The sequence below is a fragment of the Ascaphus truei genome, unplaced genomic scaffold, assembly GCF_040206685.1.
Source record: "Ascaphus truei isolate aAscTru1 unplaced genomic scaffold, aAscTru1.hap1 HAP1_SCAFFOLD_605, whole genome shotgun sequence".
Classification (NCBI taxonomy): Eukaryota; Metazoa; Chordata; class Amphibia; order Anura; family Ascaphidae; genus Ascaphus; species Ascaphus truei.
In genome coordinates this window covers 107,507-131,162 of record NW_027456938.1, presented here as the reverse complement: position 1 = coordinate 131,162, position 23,656 = coordinate 107,507, and the positions used below count along the sequence as shown (strand labels likewise).

Sequence of the window (23,656 nt, the reverse complement as noted above, 5' to 3'; positions counted from 1 at the left end):
TTCCATGATCACTTTTGCAAAAACCTTATAGTCGACATTAAGCAGTGTAATTGGGCGCCAGTTCTTTAGGTTTCGTTTATCCCCTTTTTTATAAATTAAAGTGATAATTCCTTCACGAAAGGATGCCGGCACCTTCCCCATTTTCCAAATTTCTTTAAATACACTTACCATCTCTGGTCCTATCAACCCCCAATACTCACAGTAAAATTCATAGGGGAGCCCATCACTCCCTGGTGTCTTCCCCTTCTTCCCTCTTCGTACTCCTTCCTCTACTTCCATTTCACTTAAGTCCCTTCCCAAGAAGTGTTGTTCTTCCACCTCCAATTTACATTGTGTTCTTTCTAATAGTTCTTTCTCCATTCCTTTGTCTCTGAATTTTTCCTCAAATAGTATTCCATAGTATTTCTCCACTTCCTTCACTATCTCCACTGTCCCATATACTTCTCCCTCATTACTATCTAACACTGGACCCATTATAGTTTTTTCCGAAAAAACTTTTTTAAAAAAATAGGGTGTACACTTCTCATCTTGTTCTATCTTTTCCACTCTTGCGGCGTGTATGATCCTTTTACCTTTTTTTTCAATTAGCCTTCTTACATCTTTCCTCCCTTTCTCCAACTCATTGTCCACATCCCACCCCATTTTTCTTAATTTAAGCAAAAATTGCTTTCTTAAATAAAGTGCTGTAAATTCTTCTTCTACCTTCCTAGCCTGTTCACACCCTTTCTTTATAAAGAACACTTTAGTTTCTTTTTTAAACCACTCCCACCAATCCACCACATCCCTGAATTCTCTCATCCTCGCCTTCATTCTCGCATACAGACTTTCAAACTGTTTTTTACAAATTACGTTTTCCATCAGGGCCACGTTTAGTTTCCAATATCCTTTGCCATATTCAACTATCCCTTCCACGTCCACTCTACACTTTATACACACATGATCTGAAAAAACTACTTTCATCACCTTCCATTCTCTCATCTTCATCCCCTTTGAAAGGAGTATCAAATCAATTCTCGAACGGACCTCTCCTTTATCACTGTACCACGTGTACACTGTTGTGCTTCTCCCCCCCTTTTTCCCAGCGTCTACTAACCCATAATCCTTTATTATATTTTTGAGGAGATTCCTCGTCCCATCAGGCCTCTGTTCTTCAGCCCCACCTACTCTATCACTCTTTTCCAAAGCACAGTTAAAATCTCCAGCAACTATTGTTGGCTCCCTCCCTGGTAGAAACATTTGAAGCATTTCAAAAAGCTCTTCTCTTAACTTTTTTACAGGTGAAGCATATATATTAAAAATGCGCAGTTTCATCCCCCTCCATCCCAACCAAACACATTGCAATCTTCCGGGTTCAATAACTATATTTTTAATCACACTAATCTCCCTATTCCTAACTAACACTCCTACCCCACTATTCCTGTTCTCATGACACCCAGACCACACAGCTTCCCCAAATTTCCATTCCGTTTTAGGTGGTATATCATTTATTGCACACTCTTGTAAGCAAATTATGTCACTTTTTTGTTTAGCCACGTACTCTAATATCATTGCTCTTCTTGCAGGTGCTCTGATACTCCTTACATTCAGGGAAACAACTATGATAGACATTTATGTTGCAGAAAACAAACATCACTACCCTCTCCCTAGATAGCATACCCAGTTGTCTCCTGCAACTGCACTACTGCATCATCCTCCACATATGGCATGCTCCCTGGGGACAAAAGCAATAAGTCTCTATATGGTGCTTCCCCCTCTGTAATCACACCACTACATCCCTCTTTTGGATCTCCTGGGCTTATTGACACTCCCCCATTCCCTTCTTCACTGGGACTCCATCCCTCCATTGAAGCTCTAGGACTTGATGTCCCTCCTTCACTTCCGTCTCCTATAGAACTCACCGGGCTTGGAAAGTCTCCCATCATCTCCTCTGTACTGAAAGTTTTCAGCTCCCCCTCCTCCACGAACTGTAGCATCTCAAATTTTGTAGGATGGACAAAGTTTGGCGGCATCGTTACCTTCCCTCTCTTTTTTTTACATATTCCCCGACGTTTTGGCGTCATGAATTTTGGCCGCTTTCCCCCTTTGACCACACCATCTTCCTCTGATGTTTCCGACCCGTCTTCTGCCGGCATCTCTTCCAGTGATATTCTAAGATCTTTAGGTATTCCTATGGACTCTTCTTCAGTATTTGCCTGAGAATCTCTCTCTATCGGAGTCACTGATACCTGTACCATGTCCTCTTCTTCTATCACAGGGTCAACTCCCTTATTGTTCCTCTCAACTTCTGTTCTTTCATCTCCTGTTTCCTGCATCACCTCCTGCTCCCCCTCCTCCTCATTTGCCTTCTCGGGGTTTTCAGATCTCTCGTTCCCCCTCTCTCTCTCTCTCTCTCTCTCCTTTTCCATACGATCTTCCTCTTCTTCTTCCTCTTTTCTTTGCATCCTGGCCGCATGGGAGTACGGTCTTTTTGGACACTGTCTGGCTAAGTGACCCGTTCCCCCACAAAGGTCACATTTGCGGGGTTTGTCACACCTCATAGCCGTATGACCACCTTCCCCACAGTTTCGACATATGGTCCCAGATTTGTTACATTCGAACTTTGTGTGCCCATACTTCCGACAATTTCTACAGTATACCGGCTGCCCTGGGTAAAACAGGAACCCTCGGTTTCCCCCCAAGTCAAAGCTGGCCGGCGGGTACATGACCCCTGACACGCTTCCTGAATCCGGTCTGAAACGAACCCAGTATCTCCTTTTGCCATTGAAAATGCCATAGTCATTTGTTAATTCTTCTCCCCCTTTAACTACCAGGCAGTATCTTTTCAGGAAAACTTCAATGTCCAGTGGGTTTGCAAAGGGGTTGTACATATGTACTGTCAGTGGTTTCTCACCCAATTGAAAGCTGGGGATTACCTGAATTCCCCTCATCTTAGGGTCGTCCAACAACTTCTTTGTTTCCTCGTACATATATAAGCACTCGTTGTCCTGGTAACAAGTCACATCGAATATTCCCTGGCGGGGGAAATCCTGGATACACCGGATCTTCGCAAAGTCCAACTCCATTTTGGCCAAAATCTCCTCCATGATAAAGCGTAGTCCGACTCTTCCTCTTTCCTCCTCCTCGATCTGAAAGCGGACTGTGCTCCGCATACCTCCTCCTCCGAACGCCATCGCTCGTCCCAAGATCAGGCGCGCCCCCCCTAAAGCAGCAAAGAGCTTAAGCCATTTCTGGCGATGCTCCAAGGCCAAGGGGACGGTCCTTCTCTCACCGTTGGCCTTCTGGTTTCAGACACTTGGTCTTAGCCAAAAGGCCGAGAAGCGATAACCAGAAATGGGCCCCCGCCTGAGCGCCGCCCGACGGCCAGGGGCGCTACGCTTTAGGGAGAAGGGCAGAGGGAGCCGCTGGCTGCCCGCTCGCCTCCTCCCCCAGCAGGCCTGCCTCCAGTCCCTCCGCTCCTCCCGACACAGCCCCGGGGAGTCTATGCAGCAGCGGCGGCGACGACGACGACGGATGCAAAAGCCAAAGACTTTCTATGGAGTAAAGAAAAGCAGCCGCACACACTGCTGGGGGGCCCGCATGGCCAGCAAACAGCCAAAAAGGCACATGCTTCCAGTTCTTTTTCCGGCACCAGGCTTCGTCTGCTTATTTGCATAGGAACCGCCCACTTTTTCTCTGCTAGCCGACTCGTCCGGGCTGCCATGAAACTCAGGCAGCAAGCATGCAAGCAGCCAGTGGCTGGGCTTTTCAGTTCAGGTCATTTCAGCCAGCCAGCCATTGTGACAAGAAGCCAGCAAGTCAAGGCATTTGCTGCTTGCTGCTTGCTGCTTGCTGCTGCAGTGTTTGCTATGCAGGCTATTTGGATACAGCTTCAACAGGAGTTTCTTAGGCATCTGCTCGTTCGGACTGAATTAGGCTAGGCAGCAGGCGGCACTCCTGCTCCATGCGAGGAGGAGCTGAAAAGAAAAGAAAGTAAGAAGCCACGCAAAAGAGCAAACAAGACACAGCAAAAAGAAGGAGGCTTTATTTTGTCGTCATTTCATCTTCTTCTTTCTTTGCAAAAGAAAGAGCCAAAAATGCATGTTTGTTTTTTTTCTGTCAGACAGTCATTTGTTTCTATTTTTTGATACAAGCCAAATATCCCCAAAGGGAAGTGCACCGGTCCTGGAGGTACTGCAATACCAGGTCAATGCGTGGAGTGGACAGAGCAAGCTCTTCTTCCATCTCCCTGTTCTAAAAATCCATTTAATATATGGTCCCCAGATAGGGGACGTATCAGATATTAAACTGATAAGAACAGATTTTTTGTTTTCCATAGTAATTTTTATTTGCGACAAAAGTAAAATTGTTACAGAAATATCAGAGAAATCATTGTTGATTAGCACATAATACAGTCATCTCATTCAAAAAACAAATAATTTTACAGAACAAAAAAGGAATTTTTCTAACAAACAAATAATAAGTTTACTCCTTTGCATAACTCATATGTTTCTACATCACTCCCTTTATAGATTCCTCTCCTCTATTTATAACCCCCATACGTATAACTTGATCTTACATAATTGTCTGGGTATTTCTTGTGAAACGCTTCTAGGTAACCCCCAAAATCCTTACTTGAAGACTGTGCTCTTTTAATAATTACTTCATTTTGTAACCAGTCTATCTGCTTCTCTGTAGTTTGTCCCCTCAGTTCTGCTCGGACCACGTATAACCAAAAGGTTTTGTTTCCCACCTTCTTCTCAACCTCCTCCAATTTCTCCCCTAAGGCTTTTTCCCTTTGCGTCTCTCCTCTTGGCATGGTCCCCTGCACCCTTGTACTAAGTGCATTGCCCTTCTCCTTACTCTCGCTTCCGCTTGTTCCACTTGCTTGTCTTTGCAAATTGCTTTCCTTCCCTTTTTGCTTTGGATCACCTTCCCAACTTTTTTGAGAGGATGAGCTATCACTCTCACTTTCTACTATTTTCAGTTTTCTATATGCTACCTTCTCCTTCTTTTGTTCTACTACTCCTCCCTGCTCTGGTCTGCGTTTTAGTGCTCTTTTTTCTGCCGCAGACAGCTCCATTGCCTCTTCCTGAATTTCCTGACTCTTTCCCATCCCCTCCTCTACGCTCTTCTTTCTAGCTTCCTCCTCCAACATTGCTTCTCCCTCCCCTCCTTCACTCTCACTCCTACTTGTCCCTACCACTTTTCTTTTGGGAATAGCTGTTATCTCTCTTTTCTCTACCTTATTACTCACATCTACTGCACTTTTTTTCCCACTTTCACTTTCCGAGGAGGATAATCCTACCCAATCACTCTCACTAGTACTTAGCTCTGCTACCCCTGGTACTTTTAACTCCGGTTCCCCAAGGGTTAACACCAACGTTTCCATTACTCCTTTTTCCCTTTTTTCTTTTAAAACCATCCCACCCTCCCCTTCACATAATGAACCTTTTTCCCCTCTCTTCATTTCAATAGTTTCCAAATCCCCCAGGTCCACTTGTAAGCTTTCCATGGGACTCACAACTTCCAAAGCCTCTTGTATTTCTACTTTCTCTGCCCAGTTGTGACTTTGTTCTCCCTCCTCCCTCCCCCCTTTTTTGCATTCCATCGGACTCTGAACCTCCTGACTTTGAAGGGGTAAATCTGTCTGCATAAATTCAGGGGTCTCTTCCACCTCTGTCCCCTCTTTTCTTTGTTGTTGCACTATACCCTCCCCCCTTTGTCCATCGATTAACCCCAATTCTATAGTTCCTGCAGATTCTGACTCCTCTGCCCTTGCTGTCTGAGCATATGTCCTTTGAGGGCATTTACGAGAGAGATGCCCCCTCTCTCCACATAAGTCGCATTTTTTGGCAACTTTGCAGTTTGCTGCCGTGTGTCCCTCCTCATTACAATTGCGGCATACCACCCCTTTCTTCTCACAAGTCTCTCTTGTATGTCCGTAACAAAAACAATGTCTACAAAAAAGGGGTTGTCCCGGATAATTCAGGAAGCCCCGGTCTCCTCCGATGCTGAAATTTGCCGGGGGGTGCATCACGCCTCCTGCTCGTGCCGGATCAGGCCTAAACCGCACCCAAAAACGACGTTTTCCATTGAAGATTCCAAAGGGGTTTTTTAAGCAAACTCCACCCCTCACCGTCGTACAATACCTCTTCAAAAAGGCCGTTATATCTTCTGTCCGTGCAAAGGCGTTGTACATATGTACTATTAACGGCCTCTCTTCTAACATGAAGCTGGGAATGATTGTAATCCCATCCATTAACGGCATACTTGCTTTCTCTTTGCATTTCTCAAAGAAATCCCAGCACTCTTCCTCTCTCCAGAAAGTAAAGTCGTACGTCCCTTGCTTCGGAAAGTCTTGCAGGCAAAAGACGTTGGTGATGTCCCAGGCGATCAATTCTCTCAGCACTCCTTCCACGATATAGTCCAATCCAATACGGTCTCTGCAGGCCTCCTCGACAAGGAGCCGGACTGTGTTCCTCATATTAGGCCCTGACGCCATCGTCTTCCAATAAGGTCCTGGTGCGGCACCCCAAAAGCAGCAAGTGGCTTAAGCTCTTTCGAGCGATGCCACAGGGCCAAGGTGCCGGACCATCGCCTTCCCGTTGGACCTCCTGACCCAGACACTTGATCTGAGCCAAAAGGCCGAGAAGCGATAACCAGAAATGGGCCCCCGCCTGAGCGCCGCCCGACGGCCAGGGGCGCTACGCTTTAGGGAGAAGGGCAGAGGGAGCCGCTGGCTGCCCGCTCGCCTCCTCCCCCAGCAGGCCTGCCTCCAGTCCCTCCGCTCCTCCCGACACAGCCCCGGGGAGTCTATGCAGCAGCGGCGGCGACGACGACGACGGATGCAAAAGCCAAAGACTTTCTATGGAGTAAAGAAAAGCAGCCGCACACACTGCTGGGGGGCCCGCATGGCCAGCAAACAGCCAAAAAGGCACATGCTTCCAGTTCTTTTTCCGGCACCAGGCTTCGTCTGCTTATTTGCATAGGAACCGCCCACTTTTTCTCTGCTAGCCGACTCGTCCGGGCTGCCATGAAACTCAGGCAGCAAGCATGCAAGCAGCCAGTGGCTGGGCTTTTCAGTTCAGGTCATTTCAGCCAGCCAGCCATTGTGACAAGAAGCCAGCAAGTCAAGGCATTTGCTGCTTGCTGCTTGCTGCTTGCTGCTGCAGTGTTTGCTATGCAGGCTATTTGGATACAGCTTCAACAGGAGTTTCTTAGGCATCTGCTCGTTCGGACTGAATTAGGCTAGGCAGCAGGCGGCACTCCTGCTCCATGCGAGGAGGAGCTGAAAAGAAAAGAAAGTAAGAAGCCACGCAAAAGAGCAAACAAGACACAGCAAAAAGAAGGAGGCTTTATTTTGTCGTCATTTCATCTTCTTCTTTCTTTGCAAAAGAAAGAGCCAAAAATGCATGTTTGTTTTTTTTCTGTCAGACAGTCATTTGTTTCTATTTTTTGATACAAGCCAAATATCCCCAAAGGGAAGTGCACCGGTCCTGGAGGTACTGCAATACCAGGTCAATGCGTGGAGTGGACAGAGCAAGCTCTTCTTCCATCTCCCTGTTCTAAAAATCCATTTAATATATGGTCCCCAGATAGGGGACGTATCAGATATTAAACTGATAAGAACAGATACTACACTTGATCTTAGCCAAAAGGCCGAGAAGCGATAACCAGAAATGGGCCCCCGCCTGAGCGCCGCCCGACGGCCAGGGGCGCTACGCTTTAGGGAGAAGGGCAGAGGGAGCCGCTGGCTGCCCGCTCGCCTCCTCCCCCAGCAGGCCTGCCTCCAGTCCCTCCGCTCCTCCCGACACAGCCCCGGGGAGTCTATGCAGCAGCGGCGGCGACGACGACGACGGATGCAAAAGCCAAAGACTTTCTATGGAGTAAAGAAAAGCAGCCGCACACACTGCTGGGGGGCCCGCATGGCCAGCAAACAGCCAAAAAGGCACATGCTTCCAGTTCTTTTTCCGGCACCAGGCTTCGTCTGCTTATTTGCATAGGAACCGCCCACTTTTTCTCTGCTAGCCGACTCGTCCGGGCTGCCATGAAACTCAGGCAGCAAGCATGCAAGCAGCCAGTGGCTGGGCTTTTCAGTTCAGGTCATTTCAGCCAGCCAGCCATTGTGACAAGAAGCCAGCAAGTCAAGGCATTTGCTGCTTGCTGCTTGCTGCTTGCTGCTGCAGTGTTTGCTATGCAGGCTATTTGGATACAGCTTCAACAGGAGTTTCTTAGGCATCTGCTCGTTCGGACTGAATTAGGCTAGGCAGCAGGCGGCACTCCTGCTCCATGCGAGGAGGAGCTGAAAAGAAAAGAAAGTAAGAAGCCACGCAAAAGAGCAAACAAGACACAGCAAAAAGAAGGAGGCTTTATTTTGTCGTCATTTCATCTTCTTCTTTCTTTGCAAAAGAAAGAGCCAAAAATGCATGTTTGTTTTTTTTCTGTCAGACAGTCATTTGTTTCTATTTTTTGATACAAGCCAAATATCCCCAAAGGGAAGTGCACCGGTCCTGGAGGTACTGCAATACCAGGTCAATGCGTGGAGTGGACAGAGCAAGCTCTTCTTCCATCTCCCTGTTCTAAAAATCCATTTAATATATGGTCCCCAGATAGGGGACGTATCAGATATTAAACTGATAAGAACAGATTTTTTTTTTTTTTTTTTTTTTTTTTTTATTTCGAAAAAGACATATATCCTAGTTACAGAAAAAAGAGAAACTCAAACTTTTTGAAAAATAAAAAACCTCCCCAACATTACAAGAACCCCAACATAAGCAATAGGATTTTTAGTCCATATCACATTCTTGTAACAAATTTTGCATTTCTGTAACATATCTTCATATGCTTTTCCCCCGCAGCCTCCTGCTGCGGGGGGGAGCATCGGCCCACCTCTACTCTCCGATGCCCCACAAAAAGGGACCCAAAAGGCACAAAAACTGCCAATTAATCAGCAACTATTTTGCTTTTAAACACAACTTTTGACTATTTTTAAAAACTTTTCCCTTTTGTAAAAGCATTTGGAACATTTTTTTTACAGTTACATTTAAAGAAATTTATTTAAAAACCAGTCTCAGTGTTTTTATTTTTTTAAAATGGTGGACCATATTTGTACTCCCCATAGGCTTTCTCTTTCTTTATTTCCTTTCTTCCTGTCCAAGAGATAATATAAATACATTTGACTAAAAGCTAGGGAGATGCAATCATTCACTGGTATTTCTTCTCTAAAATATAATAAAACGTTTCTCACTTTCCACAAGGCTTCTTTTATACAATTAATTATTTTCCAGGTAATAATGTTTTGATTTTTGTTTTTAAGTTCAAAACTCCCGAAAAAAACTACATCTGGGTCTAAAATTTTTAAACCACCAATCCACTGCAAGAGCAAGAAAACTCTTCCCCACACCTTTTTAGCATAATTACATGACCACATAATATGTAAAGTTGTCTCATCGTGTGGACAATTCTCCCTTGGGCACTTGGCGCTCATCGCCAGGCCCCTTCTGTGTTGGAAGAACTTGCCTGGCAAAGCTTGGTGCGCACATAACCATGTAATGTCCTTTTGGTTATTAAAAAGCTCCTTTTCTGACACCCTTTCCCAGGCTTTTTTACATCCCTGCTCATTTACATTTGGGATAATGCACATCTTTTCTCCTTTTTTTATGCTCTTGGTCAACTTTTTTTGGTCTGTAACTTCTTCTAAGGATTTGTTTTGTAAACTAAATTCATTTAAAATTTTATCTAAAATCTTATAAGTATCTGACAAATTTAAAACATGGGGTGTTTTTAACGATGTTACAAACCATTTATATTTTCTTGCAAAAAAACCTATTTCATACTTTAAAAATATAGACCAATAATTTCCCCGTCCCAGGTTTAAAAGGCAAAAGGAAAAATACTTAACATACAGAAATAACCTTAATTCTGGGAAGCCCCTTCCCCCGTTATTCTTTTCTTTATAGATAATTTCCCTTTTTAATTTTTCGTTTTGTGAACTCCACAAAAAAACACAACACAACCTTGTTATTTTCTGTATGTCTCCAGTGGAGGGAGGGAACACTAAACCTATATATAGCAAGATTGGAAGAATAACCATTTTTATTATTAAAATTTTGCCTTCCATTGTTAATTCCCTTAAATACCACATCGTGATTTTTTTCTTGATTTTTTTTATACATTTTTCCCAGTTTTGATCTCCTTCATTTTGTTCATTAAAATTAACACCCAGAATGTCAACTGATTCTTTTATTGGGATATCTGGTATAGTTAGGGGTTCCCACTGTCCGATTTTTAGGATATTACTTTTGTTAAAATTAACTTTAAAACCCGAAGCTACACTAAAAAATTCTAACTGTTTAATGGTTCTTTTTAATGATATTTGGTCTTTACAAAAAATTGTAATATCATCCATGTAGCCAATTACTTTTGCCTCTACACCTCCCCCTCCTGGTAGGGCAACACCCCTGATCATCTTGTCTTTTCTAATGACGCATAACAGTGGTTCCAGGGCACAAATGAACAATAGGGGAGAAAGGGGGCACCCCTGCTTTACTCCCGACTCTAGTATCACACTTTCAGTTCTAAAACCATTAATTAAAAACTCGCTTGAACAACCATCATAAAAAGATTTAAGAACATTTAAAAAACACTCTGGTATTCCCATTTTATTTAACACCAAAAACAAAAATTCATGGGAAACTCTATCAAAAGCCTTTTCAAAATCGATTGATAAAATCATTAATTTCTGTCCCCTCTCTTTTGTATTATTTATAATATTTTTAACCAGGTTTAAATTCTCCCAGATGTTCCTTCCTGGGATTGCACATACTTGATTACTATGTATTACCTTATCCACCACTTTTTTAAACCGGTTTGCACATATTTTTGCTAAAATTTTATAATCAGAGTTTAAGAGCGTAATAGGTCTCCAGTTTTTAATATCTGTCTTATCTCCTTTTTTATATATAAGTGTCACTGTGCCCTTTTTCCATGAAGATGGCAATTTTTTAAAGACAAAACACTCTTTAAGAATACCCAGTAGATCTTCTTTTAAAATATCCCAGAAGGTGACATAAAATTCTATTGGTAACCCGTCTTTGCCTGGTACCTTGTTTGTTTTAAAACTTTTAATAACCTCTAAGATTTCTTCTATTTTAAGATCTTCTTTTAAAAAACCTTGATCATCTTTATTTAAAACAAGCGTTATTTCTTTTAAAGCATCCTCTGTAAAATATTTATCAATCTTCTTTTTATTAAAAAGTTCTTTATAAAAGGCTGCCACTTTTAAAAGAATACCTTGTAAAGTTTTTTCCCCTTCCATTTCTTCAATTAATTCTTTTTTCTCATTCTTTTTCTTAAAAAAATATCTGGTACATTTTTCATTTTCTTCTATGTGTTTTATTCTGGAATTAAAAACAATTTCTTTCCCTCTTGCCCTTAAGAGTTTTTTTATTTGTTTTTTTGCTTCAGCTATTTCTCCTTCAACCACACATCCTATGTCTTTTAATTTATGCAAGGTTTGTAATTGTATATTTAGGTTTTCAAAAAAAACCCTTTTTTCCCTTGCTTTCCCCTGTCCTGCTTTTATGAAAAAAAATTTTGTCTTTCTTTTTATATCTTCCCACCATTTAAAAGCTAAAGTGCCTGGTTCCTTTTGTTTTTGCCATTCTTTAAAACTTTTCCTAAAATTGTCACATATATCTTTATCTTCCAGCAAACTAGTATTTAATTTCCATTCACTTTTATTTCTTTTCTTTACTTCGTCGCTTTTTATTGTAAAAGTTAAGATTTTATGATCTGATAAAATATTCTCTATTAAAACACATTTTAAAGGCTTTAGTTCTTTAGAACAAAAACAAAAATCTATCCTGGAGCAGGTTATCCCATTGCTCCAGGTCATTCCCTCCGCTTCTGGCTTTCTAGGGTTACACACTTTAAAAACATCCTGTAATCTAAAATCCGTTTTTATATTTTCTAATTGCCCTGAAGTTTTGTCAAAATTTCTACTGACATTTTTCCCCAATCTTTTTTCTCCCTTTAAAATGCAGTTAAAATCCCCGCTTATTATTTGAGGACAAGAACTGTCCATAAAAAGGGTTAAAAGCTGAAGTGTTTCTGATCTTTCTTGCTTATCAGGGGGAGTATATACATTAATAAAATCCCATCTGCAGCCATCTATTAATGTACTGACTTTTACAAGTCTACCCGGTTTTATTTCGTTTACAGACATTATTTCTACATTCCCTTTGAATAAAATGGCAACCCCAGCTGATTTATTTTCATTTGATCCTGACCACACTGATGGCCCCTGTGACCAGTCATTTGCATATTCATTATAATTTTGCATATGCGCAATACCACATTCCTGTAAGAAAAAAACTGTCACACTCAATGTAGTCAGATAATCAAACATCATTCTCCTTCTTTTTCTATCTTTTATGCTCCTCACATTAAAAGATATACCTTTTAAAACCGCCATTTTAAGTTTGAAATTCCATTTCTGACTCTATTTCTTCAAAGTCTGTCTTTTCCATACCTGTGAAACTCACAACTGCATCTGGTTCAAGGTATTCATCTGAACACGGAGAGACATTCTCAAGTCCTCCATAAGGATCAGTATAAAAGCCTTCTATTACCTCCGTACCTGATAGTGTGTCCATTTCCCCAGATTCTTGCAGAATATCAGCCGCCTCCAAGTCTTGTAAAACTAAGTATCTGGTGGCCAGCTCCACCCCAGGACGCATGACTTCCACGTTGGTTTTAACTTTTGCTGTTCTTTTCCTTTGCTCTTTCCCCTGGGAGGTTTTACTCCTTTTAGCCCTTGCAGTGTCCCAGTGCCCGTCTCCAGAACCCTCCGAAGCCTCCGCCTCCGAGTGTTCTTTTGACTCTGCTCTGTCATCATCTGCTCCAGGTGTTACTGGTAGTCTTGGCTCTCCAGGGGTTAGCATTTCTTCGGGCGTTTCCTCTACAGCCACAGGTGACTCATCTTTGGTTGCTGATTCCTCTGCGTTCTCCAGGGTCAGGCCTCCATTTGTTTGCTCTGGTTCCTTTGATTTTTTTTGCTCCTCCATGTTTGTGCGTGAGCGTTGAGGGCAGAACATGTAAACATGTCCTGTTTTTTGGCATAGATTACATTTCCTCATCGCTTTGCAGTCTTTTAGGTCATGGTCTGAGGCCTCACAGTTGGTGCAATGCTTATCCTCTTTGCAGAATTCTTTTGTGTGGCCGAATTTTGTGCATAAACGGCAATATAAAGGCATTCCTGTATAGTACAAGTCCCCATTAAACTTGCCCAGTTTAAACCTGGCTGGGGGCCTCATTTTCCCATTAACCCCATCTGGGTCTTTTTTAAAGATGACTAAGAATTTTCTTTTTGAAGTCCAGATACCATATTCGTTATTTATATTTCCCACAAAAACAACTTTTTCACAGTATCTGTCTAAGTACATCTTGATCTCACTTGCAGGTACGTGTGGGGAGTACATCTTTACAATTAGCAGTACCTCTTCATTGGGGTGGTGCAGTGTGACCCTAACTCCTTGCAGGAGGGGATCATCAATCTTTTCCTTTAGTTTTTTGTGAAAGTTCGTGCAATTGAAAGCGTTTGTAAAAGTCACATCATACACCCCCCTTCTGGGATAGTCCTGTATAGCCAAAATATATTCCACTTTCATTCCAAACAGTCCCAATAAAAGTTTCTTAACGATGTATCCCAGGTCTTTCCCTTTCCTGTCGATTTCAGTGAATTCGAATCTTACCGAGTCCTTAAGCCGCGCGTAAGCCGGCACAGTTCCGTCGTCGTACGACATCGTGTTGATCCCTCCTCGAAACGGCCCAAGACACTTGGTCTTAGCCAAAAGCCGAGAAGCGATAACCAGAAATGGGCCCCCGCCTGAGCGCCGCCCGACGGCCAGGGGCGCTACGCTTTAGGGAGAAGGGCAGAGGGAGCCGCTGGCTGCCCGCTCGCCTCCTCCCCCAGCAGGCCTGCCTCCAGTCCCTCCGCTCCTCCCGACACAGCCCCGGGGAGTCTATGCAGCAGCGGCGGCGACGACGACGACGGATGCAAAAGCCAAAGACTTTCTATGGAGTAAAGAAAAGCAGCCGCACACACTGCTGGGGGGCCCGCATGGCCAGCAAACAGCCAAAAAGGCACATGCTTCCAGTTCTTTTTCCGGCACCAGGCTTCGTCTGCTTATTTGCATAGGAACCGCCCACTTTTTCTCTGCTAGCCGACTCGTCCGGGCTGCCATGAAACTCAGGCAGCAAGCATGCAAGCAGCCAGTGGCTGGGCTTTTCAGTTCAGGTCATTTCAGCCAGCCAGCCATTGTGACAAGAAGCCAGCAAGTCAAGGCATTTGCTGCTTGCTGCTTGCTGCTTGCTGCTGCAGTGTTTGCTATGCAGGCTATTTGGATACAGCTTCAACAGGAGTTTCTTAGGCATCTGCTCGTTCGGACTGAATTAGGCTAGGCAGCAGGCGGCACTCCTGCTCCATGCGAGGAGGAGCTGAAAAGAAAAGAAAGTAAGAAGCCACGCAAAAGAGCAAACAAGACACAGCAAAAAGAAGGAGGCTTTATTTTGTCGTCATTTCATCTTCTTCTTTCTTTGCAAAAGAAAGAGCCAAAAATGCATGTTTGTTTTTTTTCTGTCAGACAGTCATTTGTTTCTATTTTTTGATACAAGCCAAATATCCCCAAAGGGAAGTGCACCGGTCCTGGAGGTACTGCAATACCAGGTCAATGCGTGGAGTGGACAGAGCAAGCTCTTCTTCCATCTCCCTGTTCTAAAAATCCATTTAATATATGGTCCCCAGATAGGGGACGTATCAGATATTAAACTGATAAGAACAGATACTACACTTGATCTTAGCCAAAAGGCCGAGAAGCGATAACCAGAAATGGGCCCCCGCCTGAGCGCCGCCCGACGGCCAGGGGCGCTACGCTTTAGGGAGAAGGGCAGAGGGAGCCGCTGGCTGCCCGCTCGCCTCCTCCCCCAGCAGGCCTGCCTCCAGTCCCTCCGCTCCTCCCGACACAGCCCCGGGGAGTCTATGCAGCAGCGGCGGCGACGACGACGACGGATGCAAAAGCCAAAGACTTTCTATGGAGTAAAGAAAAGCAGCCGCACACACTGCTGGGGGGCCCGCATGGCCAGCAAACAGCCAAAAAGGCACATGCTTCCAGTTCTTTTTCCGGCACCAGGCTTCGTCTGCTTATTTGCATAGGAACCGCCCACTTTTTCTCTGCTAGCCGACTCGTCCGGGCTGCCATGAAACTCAGGCAGCAAGCATGCAAGCAGCCAGTGGCTGGGCTTTTCAGTTCAGGTCATTTCAGCCAGCCAGCCATTGTGACAAGAAGCCAGCAAGTCAAGGCATTTGCTGCTTGCTGCTTGCTGCTTGCTGCTGCAGTGTTTGCTATGCAGGCTATTTGGATACAGCTTCAACAGGAGTTTCTTAGGCATCTGCTCGTTCGGACTGAATTAGGCTAGGCAGCAGGCGGCACTCCTGCTCCATGCGAGGAGGAGCTGAAAAGAAAAGAAAGTAAGAAGCCACGCAAAAGAGCAAACAAGACACAGCAAAAAGAAGGAGGCTTTATTTTGTCGTCATTTCATCTTCTTCTTTCTTTGCAAAAGAAAGAGCCAAAAATGCATGTTTGTTTTTTTTCTGTCAGACAGTCATTTGTTTCTATTTTTTGATACAAGCCAAATATCCCCAAAGGGAAGTGCACCGGTCCTGGAGGTACTGCAATACCAGGTCAATGCGTGGAGTGGACAGAGCAAGCTCTTCTTCCATCTCCCTGTTCTAAAAATCCATTTAATATATGGTCCCCAGATAGGGGACGTATCAGATATTAAACTGATAAGAACAGATACTACACTTGATCTTAGCCAAAAGGCCGAGAAGCGATAACCAGAAATGGGCCCCCGCCTGAGCGCCGCCCGACGGCCAGGGGCGCTACGCTTTAGGGAGAAGGGCAGAGGGAGCCGCTGGCTGCCCGCTCGCCTCCTCCCCCAGCAGGCCTGCCTCCAGTCCCTCCGCTCCTCCCGACACAGCCCCGGGGAGTCTATGCAGCAGCGGCGGCGACGACGACGACGGATGCAAAAGCCAAAGACTTTCTATGGAGTAAAGAAAAGCAGCCGCACACACTGCTGGGGGGCCCGCATGGCCAGCAAACAGCCAAAAAGGCACATGCTTCCAGTTCTTTTTCCGGCACCAGGCTTCGTCTGCTTATTTGCATAGGAACCGCCCACTTTTTCTCTGCTAGCCGACTCGTCCGGGCTGCCATGAAACTCAGGCAGCAAGCATGCAAGCAGCCAGTGGCTGGGCTTTTCAGTTCAGGTCATTTCAGCCAGCCAGCCATTGTGACAAGAAGCCAGCAAGTCAAGGCATTTGCTGCTTGCTGCTTGCTGCTTGCTGCTGCAGTGTTTGCTATGCAGGCTATTTGGATACAGCTTCAACAGGAGTTTCTTAGGCATCTGCTCGTTCGGACTGAATTAGGCTAGGCAGCAGGCGGCACTCCTGCTCCATGCGAGGAGGAGCTGAAAAGAAAAGAAAGTAAGAAGCCACGCAAAAGAGCAAACAAGACACAGCAAAAAGAAGGAGGCTTTATTTTGTCGTCATTTCATCTTCTTCTTTCTTTGCAAAAGAAAGAGCCAAAAATGCATGTTTGTTTTTTTTCTGTCAGACAGTCATTTGTTTCTATTTTTTGATACAAGCCAAATATCCCCAAAGGGAAGTGCACCGGTCCTGGAGGTACTGCAATACCAGGTCAATGCGTGGAGTGGACAGAGCAAGCTCTTCTTCCATCTCCCTGTTCTAAAAATCCATTTAATATATGGTCCCCAGATAGGGGACGTATCAGATATTAAACTGATAAGAACAGATACTACACTTGATCTTAGCCAAAAGGCCGAGAAGCGATAACCAGAAATGGGCCCCCGCCTGAGCGCCGCCCGACGGCCAGGGGCGCTACGCTTTAGGGAGAAGGGCAGAGGGAGCCGCTGGCTGCCCGCTCGCCTCCTCCCCCAGCAGGCCTGCCTCCAGTCCCTCCGCTCCTCCCGACACAGCCCCGGGGAGTCTATGCAGCAGCGGCGGCGACGACGACGACGGATGCAAAAGCCAAAGACTTTCTATGGAGTAAAGAAAAGCAGCCGCACACACTGCTGGGGGGCCCGCATGGCCAGCAAACAGCCAAAAAGGCACATGCTTCCAGTTCTTTTTCCGGCACCAGGCTTCGTCTGCTTATTTGCATAGGAACCGCCCACTTTTTCTCTGCTAGCCGACTCGTCCGGGCTGCCATGAAACTCAGGCAGCAAGCATGCAAGCAGCCAGTGGCTGGGCTTTTCAGTTCAGGTCATTTCAGCCAGCCAGCCATTGTGACAAGAAGCCAGCAAGTCAAGGCATTTGCTGCTTGCTGCTTGCTGCTTGCTGCTGCAGTGTTTGCTATGCAGGCTATTTGGATACAGCTTCAACAGGAGTTTCTTAGGCATCTGCTCGTTCGGACTGAATTAGGCTAGGCAGCAGGCGGCACTCCTGCTCCATGCGAGGAGGAGCTGAAAAGAAAAGAAAGTAAGAAGCCACGCAAAAGAGCAAACAAGACACAGCAAAAAGAAGGAGGCTTTATTTTGTCGTCATTTCATCTTCTTCTTTCTTTGCAAAAGAAAGAGCCAAAAATGCATGTTTGTTTTTTTTCTGTCAGACAGTCATTTGTTTCTATTTTTTGATACAAGCCAAATATCCCCAAAGGGAAGTGCACCGGTCCTGGAGGTACTGCAATACCAGGTCAATGCGTGGAGTGGACAGAGCAAGCTCTTCTTCCATCTCCCTGTTCTAAAAATCCATTTAATATATGGTCCCCAGATAGGGGACGTATCAGATATTAAACTGATAAGAACAGATACTACACTTGATCTTAGCCAAAAGGCCGAGAAGCGATAACCAGAAATGGGCCCCCGCCTGAGCGCCGCCCGACGGCCAGGGGCGCTACGCTTTAGGGAGAAGGGCAGAGGGAGCCGCTGGCTGCCCGCTCGCCTCCTCCCCCAGCAGGCCTGCCTCCAGTCCCTCCGCTCCTCCCGACACAGCCCCGGGGAGTCTATGCAGCAGCGGCGGCGACGACGACGACGGATGCAAAAGCCAAAGACTTTCTATGGAGTAAAGAAAAGCAGCCGCACACACTGCTGGGGGGCCCGCATGGCCAGCAAACAGCCAAAAAGGCACATGCTTCCAGTTCTTTTTCCGGCACCAGGCTTCGTCTGCTTATTTGCATAGGAACCGCCCACTTTTTCTCTGCTAGCCGACTCGTCCGGGCTGCCATGAAACTCAGGCAGCAAGCATGCAAGCAGCCAGTGGCTGGGCTTTTCAGTTCAGGTCATTTCAGCCAGCCAGCCATTGTGACAAGAAGCCAGCAAGTCAAGGCATTTGCTGCTTGCTGCTTGCTGCTTGCTGCTGCAGTGTTTGCTATGCAGGCTATTTGGATACAGCTTCAACAGGAGTTTCTTAGGCATCTGCTCGTTCGGACTGAATTAGGCTAGGCAGCAGGCGGCACTCCTGCTCCATGCGAGGAGGAGCTGAAAAGAAAAGAAAGTAAGAAGCCACGCAAAAGAGCAAACAAGACACAGCAAAAAGAAGGAGGCTTTATTTTGTCGTCATTTCATCTTCTTCTTTCTTTGCAAAAGAAAGAGCCAAAAATGCATGTTTGTTTTTTTTCTGTCAGACAGTCATTTGTTTCTATTTTTTGATACAAGCCAAATATCCCCAAAGGGAAGTGCACCGGTCCTGGAGGTACTGCAATACCAGGTCAATGCGTGGAGTGGACAGAGCAAGCTCTTCTTCCATCTCCCTGTTCTAAAAATCCATTTAATATATGGTCCCCAGATAGGGGACGTATCAGATATTAAACTGATAAGAACAGATTTTTTTTTTTTTTTTTTTTTAATACCTTTCCATCAGCCTGAATTTACAATCGTAAACCTCCCCCACACAATCTTTTCAAAAAAACCTTTCACATTATTTACAGTAAATAGCAATTTTTCCACCTAATACATTCCACATTTACAAGACCATTACATTTTGTACATACATAAAAATCAAATTTCCAATTTAAACATTTCCACCACTGTTAAACACACATTTCATAATTTCCCTTTACCTCCTTTGTCTACTACTTTGCTCTTCTTTTATCTAAAAACTCCCTTCTATTCTTCTTTTCTGCCTCAAGCTCCTCTGGCGACATTTTTTGCTTCAGGTCTAATAACCTCTCTAACTCCCTTACTCTTTGGTCTATCCCCCCATAAGGGCTTGTATCCTGTATCATTTTATACCATACTTCTACCTCTCCTACTTTCTCCTCTACCTCCTTTTTTTTTTTTTCTAAAAATTCCTGTTTTTTTTCCATTTCCCAATTTGTTTTGAAAACCTCTTCCACTTTTTCCCCACTCAATCCACTAACCATCACTTTCTCTTTTTCCCCAACTATCTGACTACATATTTCTACAATTTTCTTCTGTTCTACCATCATTTTCCCCTCCATTTTCCTTGCTACCTCCTGTTTTGAAAAAACTTTTGAGGATCCCCCTGTCTCCATAGCTTCCATCTTACTAGAACTTTCTTCCTCGCTTTCGCTCCTACTTGTCCCCCCAACTTTCCTTAGTTTCACCTCTTTGCCTTGATCCATCTGCTCTTCTTCCTCACTACAACTATCCGAATCATTTTCACTACTTTCTTCCATGTCTTCCATTTCTTTCTCTAATATTCTTTCACAGTTTTCTAATTCCTTATTTATAGCATGCTCTGCAGCTTTTGCTTTTTCTCTGCTTTTCTCCGAAGTATCCTTTCCTACTATTTCTTTCTTCTCTTTTATCCATTTATCCAAGTGCCTGTTGTACTTTCCTTTCCATCTTTTAACACAATCCTCATAGGTCCATTTTTTCCCTATCGCTCTTTGTCTTCCCTGCTCTTCTCTTTCTTCTATACTCACACCACTTCCGATTTTTTTATTTTTCCCTTTTCCTCTGCTTACACTTTCAAAAGAGGTACTTACCTCCCCCCCTTTCTCATTTGTACTTGTTCCTATTACTTCCTGACTTTGCGTTTTGAATATGGCAGGATAACCTATCAAGTCATCCGAGGCTGCTTTCACTACACATCCCTCTCTCCTTGGGCCCACTTTCTCCTCTTTTCCTTCTTCTAGAACCTCTTCCTTTGCCTCTTTCCCTTCTCTTGCCTTATTTTCTGAGTTTAAAGGTTTTTCCTCCATACTTGCTACTTCTATTTCTTTCTGTTCTTTCCCTAAGTCCCCCACCACCTCTTGTATTTTCTCTAGAACTTTATACGTTCCTTCTTCCTGCCTGTCTTCCAGGGTCTCTTCCACCACTGTCACTTCTGTAAGCTTCACGAAATCTTGTACTTCCTCCTCACTAATTTCCTCAGTTTCTCCTAGTATATATTCCTCCTCTTCTCCTTTAAAATCTGCTCTACCCTCCTTTACCTCCACCCACTGCAAACCTTCTGTTTTCAATTCCTCATATTTCTCTTTAGTAATATTTTTCCTTTGACTCATTAATTTTTCCAAACTCTGTATCATTTGTTGCTCTGAACTCCCTTTATGTTGCTTCCTAAATATTTTAACCCAAAACTCTACTTCCCCTACTGCCTTATCAAATTCCTCCATTTTTTTTGTTAGATCTTTTCCATATTTTTTCACTACCCTCTCTACCTTTTCTCTAGGCCCCACTCTCTCCTCCTCCCCTTGGCCTTCCTTCACATCTCTACTGTCCACTTCTTGTTTACGCTTTTGGGGTTTTTTCCCCCCAATTGTAATCTCCATCCCCTCCTCCTGCTGTTCTACCCCAACATTCCTTCCCTCACTCTGTGTGTCTTGAACCTCCATACTATCTGCCCAATTTTGCTCAGACATGCTCAGAGACTCTGCCACCCCATTCCCCATCAAGATCTGGCCACCTTCACCCCCCTCTCCCTTTCCCCCAACAAAGCTTTGGGCAATATTGTCCAAAAGAAAATCTTCCTCTTTTTTCTCCAGGTCCTCTCCCTCTTGGCTTGCCACATCCGTGTCCTCCCCTCCTGCAGCTTGAGCATAGCTCCTTTTCTTGCACTGTCGTGCCAAATGTCCTCTTACCCCACACACATCACATTTCTTTGGGATCTTACAATAGGCCGCCGTATGGCCTTCCTCGCCGCAATTGCGACACACCATCTCAGTCTTTTCACACTTTTCTCTTGTGTGTCCATAACGAAAACATTTCCTACAATAAGTAGGTTGTCCTGGGTAGAAAAGAAAACCCCTGTTTCCGGCAATACTAAAGCTGGCCGGAGGGTGCATCACTCCCCCCACCCCCGTCGAGTCTGCTTTGAACCGCACCCAATACCGTCTCTTACCATTGTACATTTTATAAGGGTTATACAACTCTTCTCCCCCTCTCACTTCCATGCAGTACCTCTTTAAAAAAAGAAAAATATCTTCTTTCCGTGCATAGGGGTTATACATATGCACCACAACTGGTCTCATCTCCAGCATAAAACTTGGTCCCAAGCTGATTCCACGCATGTTCTCATCCAAAGCCATCTCTTTGCACCTTTCGTAGGCACACAGGCAATCCGCATCTTCAAAAAGGGTCAGATCGTAGATCCCTTGTTTCTGGAAATCCTGCAGACACATCACTTTTGTTGCTGCCAAACCGATCACTCCATTCAGAATCGTCTCCACGAAAAACGTCAGGCTGACTCGCTGTCTCTCCGCCTCTGCTACCAGGAACCGAAGCGTATTCCTCATATGAGCTCCAGACGCCATTGTCTCAGCTCTCCTTGTCCGCTCTCAAGCTCGGGTGCGGCGCCCCCACAGCAGCAAGGGACTTAAGCCCTTTCGGGCGATGTCCCAAGGCCAAGGCGCCGGCCCCTTACTCTCCGTCTCGTGCTCGCCCTCCGAATCGCACAGGATGTTGTACCTCCCCAATAGCTACAATACGGCTTAAGACCCCAGAGGGGCCGATGCCGCAAGGCCGAGGAAGCACTATCCCTGCTGGCCCTCTGACTTCGACACTTGGTCTTAGCCAAAAGGCCGAGAAGCGATAACCAGAAATGGGCCCCCGCCTGAGCGCCGCCCGACGGCCAGGGGCGCTACGCTTTAGGGAGAAGGGCAGAGGGAGCCGCTGGCTGCCCGCTCGCCTCCTCCCCCAGCAGGCCTGCCTCCAGTCCCTCCGCTCCTCCCGACACAGCCCCGGGGAGTCTATGCAGCAGCGGCGGCGACGACGACGACGGATGCAAAAGCCAAAGACTTTCTATGGAGTAAAGAAAAGCAGCCGCACACACTGCTGGGGGGCCCGCATGGCCAGCAAACAGCCAAAAAGGCACATGCTTCCAGTTCTTTTTCCGGCACCAGGCTTCGTCTGCTTATTTGCATAGGAACCGCCCACTTTTTCTCTGCTAGCCGACTCGTCCGGGCTGCCATGAAACTCAGGCAGCAAGCATGCAAGCAGCCAGTGGCTGGGCTTTTCAGTTCAGGTCATTTCAGCCAGCCAGCCATTGTGACAAGAAGCCAGCAAGTCAAGGCATTTGCTGCTTGCTGCTTGCTGCTTGCTGCTGCAGTGTTTGCTATGCAGGCTATTTGGATACAGCTTCAACAGGAGTTTCTTAGGCATCTGCTCGTTCGGACTGAATTAGGCTAGGCAGCAGGCGGCACTCCTGCTCCATGCGAGGAGGAGCTGAAAAGAAAAGAAAGTAAGAAGCCACGCAAAAGAGCAAACAAGACACAGCAAAAAGAAGGAGGCTTTATTTTGTCGTCATTTCATCTTCTTCTTTCTTTGCAAAAGAAAGAGCCAAAAATGCATGTTTGTTTTTTTTCTGTCAGACAGTCATTTGTTTCTATTTTTTGATACAAGCCAAATATCCCCAAAGGGAAGTGCACCGGTCCTGGAGGTACTGCAATACCAGGTCAATGCGTGGAGTGGACAGAGCAAGCTCTTCTTCCATCTCCCTGTTCTAAAAATCCATTTAATATATGGTCCCCAGATAGGGGACGTATCAGATATTAAACTGATAAGAACAGATACTACACTTGATCTTAGCCAAAAGGCCGAGAAGCGATAACCAGAAATGGGCCCCCGCCTGAGCGCCGCCCGACGGCCAGGGGCGCTACGCTTTAGGGAGAAGGGCAGAGGGAGCCGCTGGCTGCCCGCTCGCCTCCTCCCCCAGCAGGCCTGCCTCCAGTCCCTCCGCTCCTCCCGACACAGCCCCGGGGAGTCTATGCAGCAGCGGCGGCGACGACGACGACGGATGCAAAAGCCAAAGACTTTCTATGGAGTAAAGAAAAGCAGCCGCACACACTGCTGGGGGGCCCGCATGGCCAGCAAACAGCCAAAAAGGCACATGCTTCCAGTTCTTTTTCCGGCACCAGGCTTCGTCTGCTTATTTGCATAGGAACCGCCCACTTTTTCTCTGCTAGCCGACTCGTCCGGGCTGCCATGAAACTCAGGCAGCAAGCATGCAAGCAGCCAGTGGCTGGGCTTTTCAGTTCAGGTCATTTCAGCCAGCCAGCCATTGTGACAAGAAGCCAGCAAGTCAAGGCATTTGCTGCTTGCTGCTTGCTGCTTGCTGCTGCAGTGTTTGCTATGCAGGCTATTTGGATACAGCTTCAACAGGAGTTTCTTAGGCATCTGCTCGTTCGGACTGAATTAG

At 45.5% G+C, this 23,656-nt stretch overlaps 9 non-coding genes across 9 annotated transcripts; all 9 read right to left on the bottom strand.

Annotated features, from left to right (window-relative positions):
• Nucleotides 1-4,145: 4,145 nt before the first annotated feature.
• On the bottom strand, nt 4,146-4,341 carry LOC142485519 (U2 spliceosomal RNA). Its single transcript, XR_012798557.1, has one exon. It is a non-coding gene; the product is annotated as a U2 spliceosomal RNA (small nuclear RNA).
• A 3,118-nt stretch (nt 4,342-7,459) lies between these two features.
• LOC142485459 (U2 spliceosomal RNA) lies at nt 7,460-7,650 on the bottom strand. The gene has a single exon (XR_012798502.1). It is a non-coding gene; the product is annotated as a U2 spliceosomal RNA (small nuclear RNA).
• An 823-nt stretch (nt 7,651-8,473) lies between these two features.
• On the bottom strand, nt 8,474-8,670 carry LOC142485518 (U2 spliceosomal RNA). The gene has a single exon (XR_012798556.1). It is a non-coding gene; the product is annotated as a U2 spliceosomal RNA (small nuclear RNA).
• Nucleotides 8,671-14,670: 6,000 nt separating this feature from the next.
• Nucleotides 14,671-14,861, bottom strand: LOC142485458 (U2 spliceosomal RNA). The gene has a single exon (XR_012798501.1). It is a non-coding gene; the product is annotated as a U2 spliceosomal RNA (small nuclear RNA).
• An 823-nt stretch (nt 14,862-15,684) lies between these two features.
• On the bottom strand, nt 15,685-15,875 carry LOC142485457 (U2 spliceosomal RNA). Its single transcript, XR_012798500.1, has one exon. It is a non-coding gene; the product is annotated as a U2 spliceosomal RNA (small nuclear RNA).
• An 823-nt stretch (nt 15,876-16,698) lies between these two features.
• LOC142485456 (U2 spliceosomal RNA) lies at nt 16,699-16,889 on the bottom strand. Its single transcript, XR_012798499.1, has one exon. It is a non-coding gene; the product is annotated as a U2 spliceosomal RNA (small nuclear RNA).
• Nucleotides 16,890-17,712: 823 nt separating this feature from the next.
• On the bottom strand, nt 17,713-17,903 carry LOC142485455 (U2 spliceosomal RNA). The gene has a single exon (XR_012798498.1). It is a non-coding gene; the product is annotated as a U2 spliceosomal RNA (small nuclear RNA).
• Nucleotides 17,904-18,726: 823 nt separating this feature from the next.
• LOC142485541 (U2 spliceosomal RNA) lies at nt 18,727-18,909 on the bottom strand. Its single transcript, XR_012798567.1, has one exon. It is a non-coding gene; the product is annotated as a U2 spliceosomal RNA (small nuclear RNA).
• Nucleotides 18,910-22,875: 3,966 nt separating this feature from the next.
• Nucleotides 22,876-23,066, bottom strand: LOC142485454 (U2 spliceosomal RNA). The gene has a single exon (XR_012798497.1). It is a non-coding gene; the product is annotated as a U2 spliceosomal RNA (small nuclear RNA).
• Nucleotides 23,067-23,656: the final 590 nt, after the last annotated feature.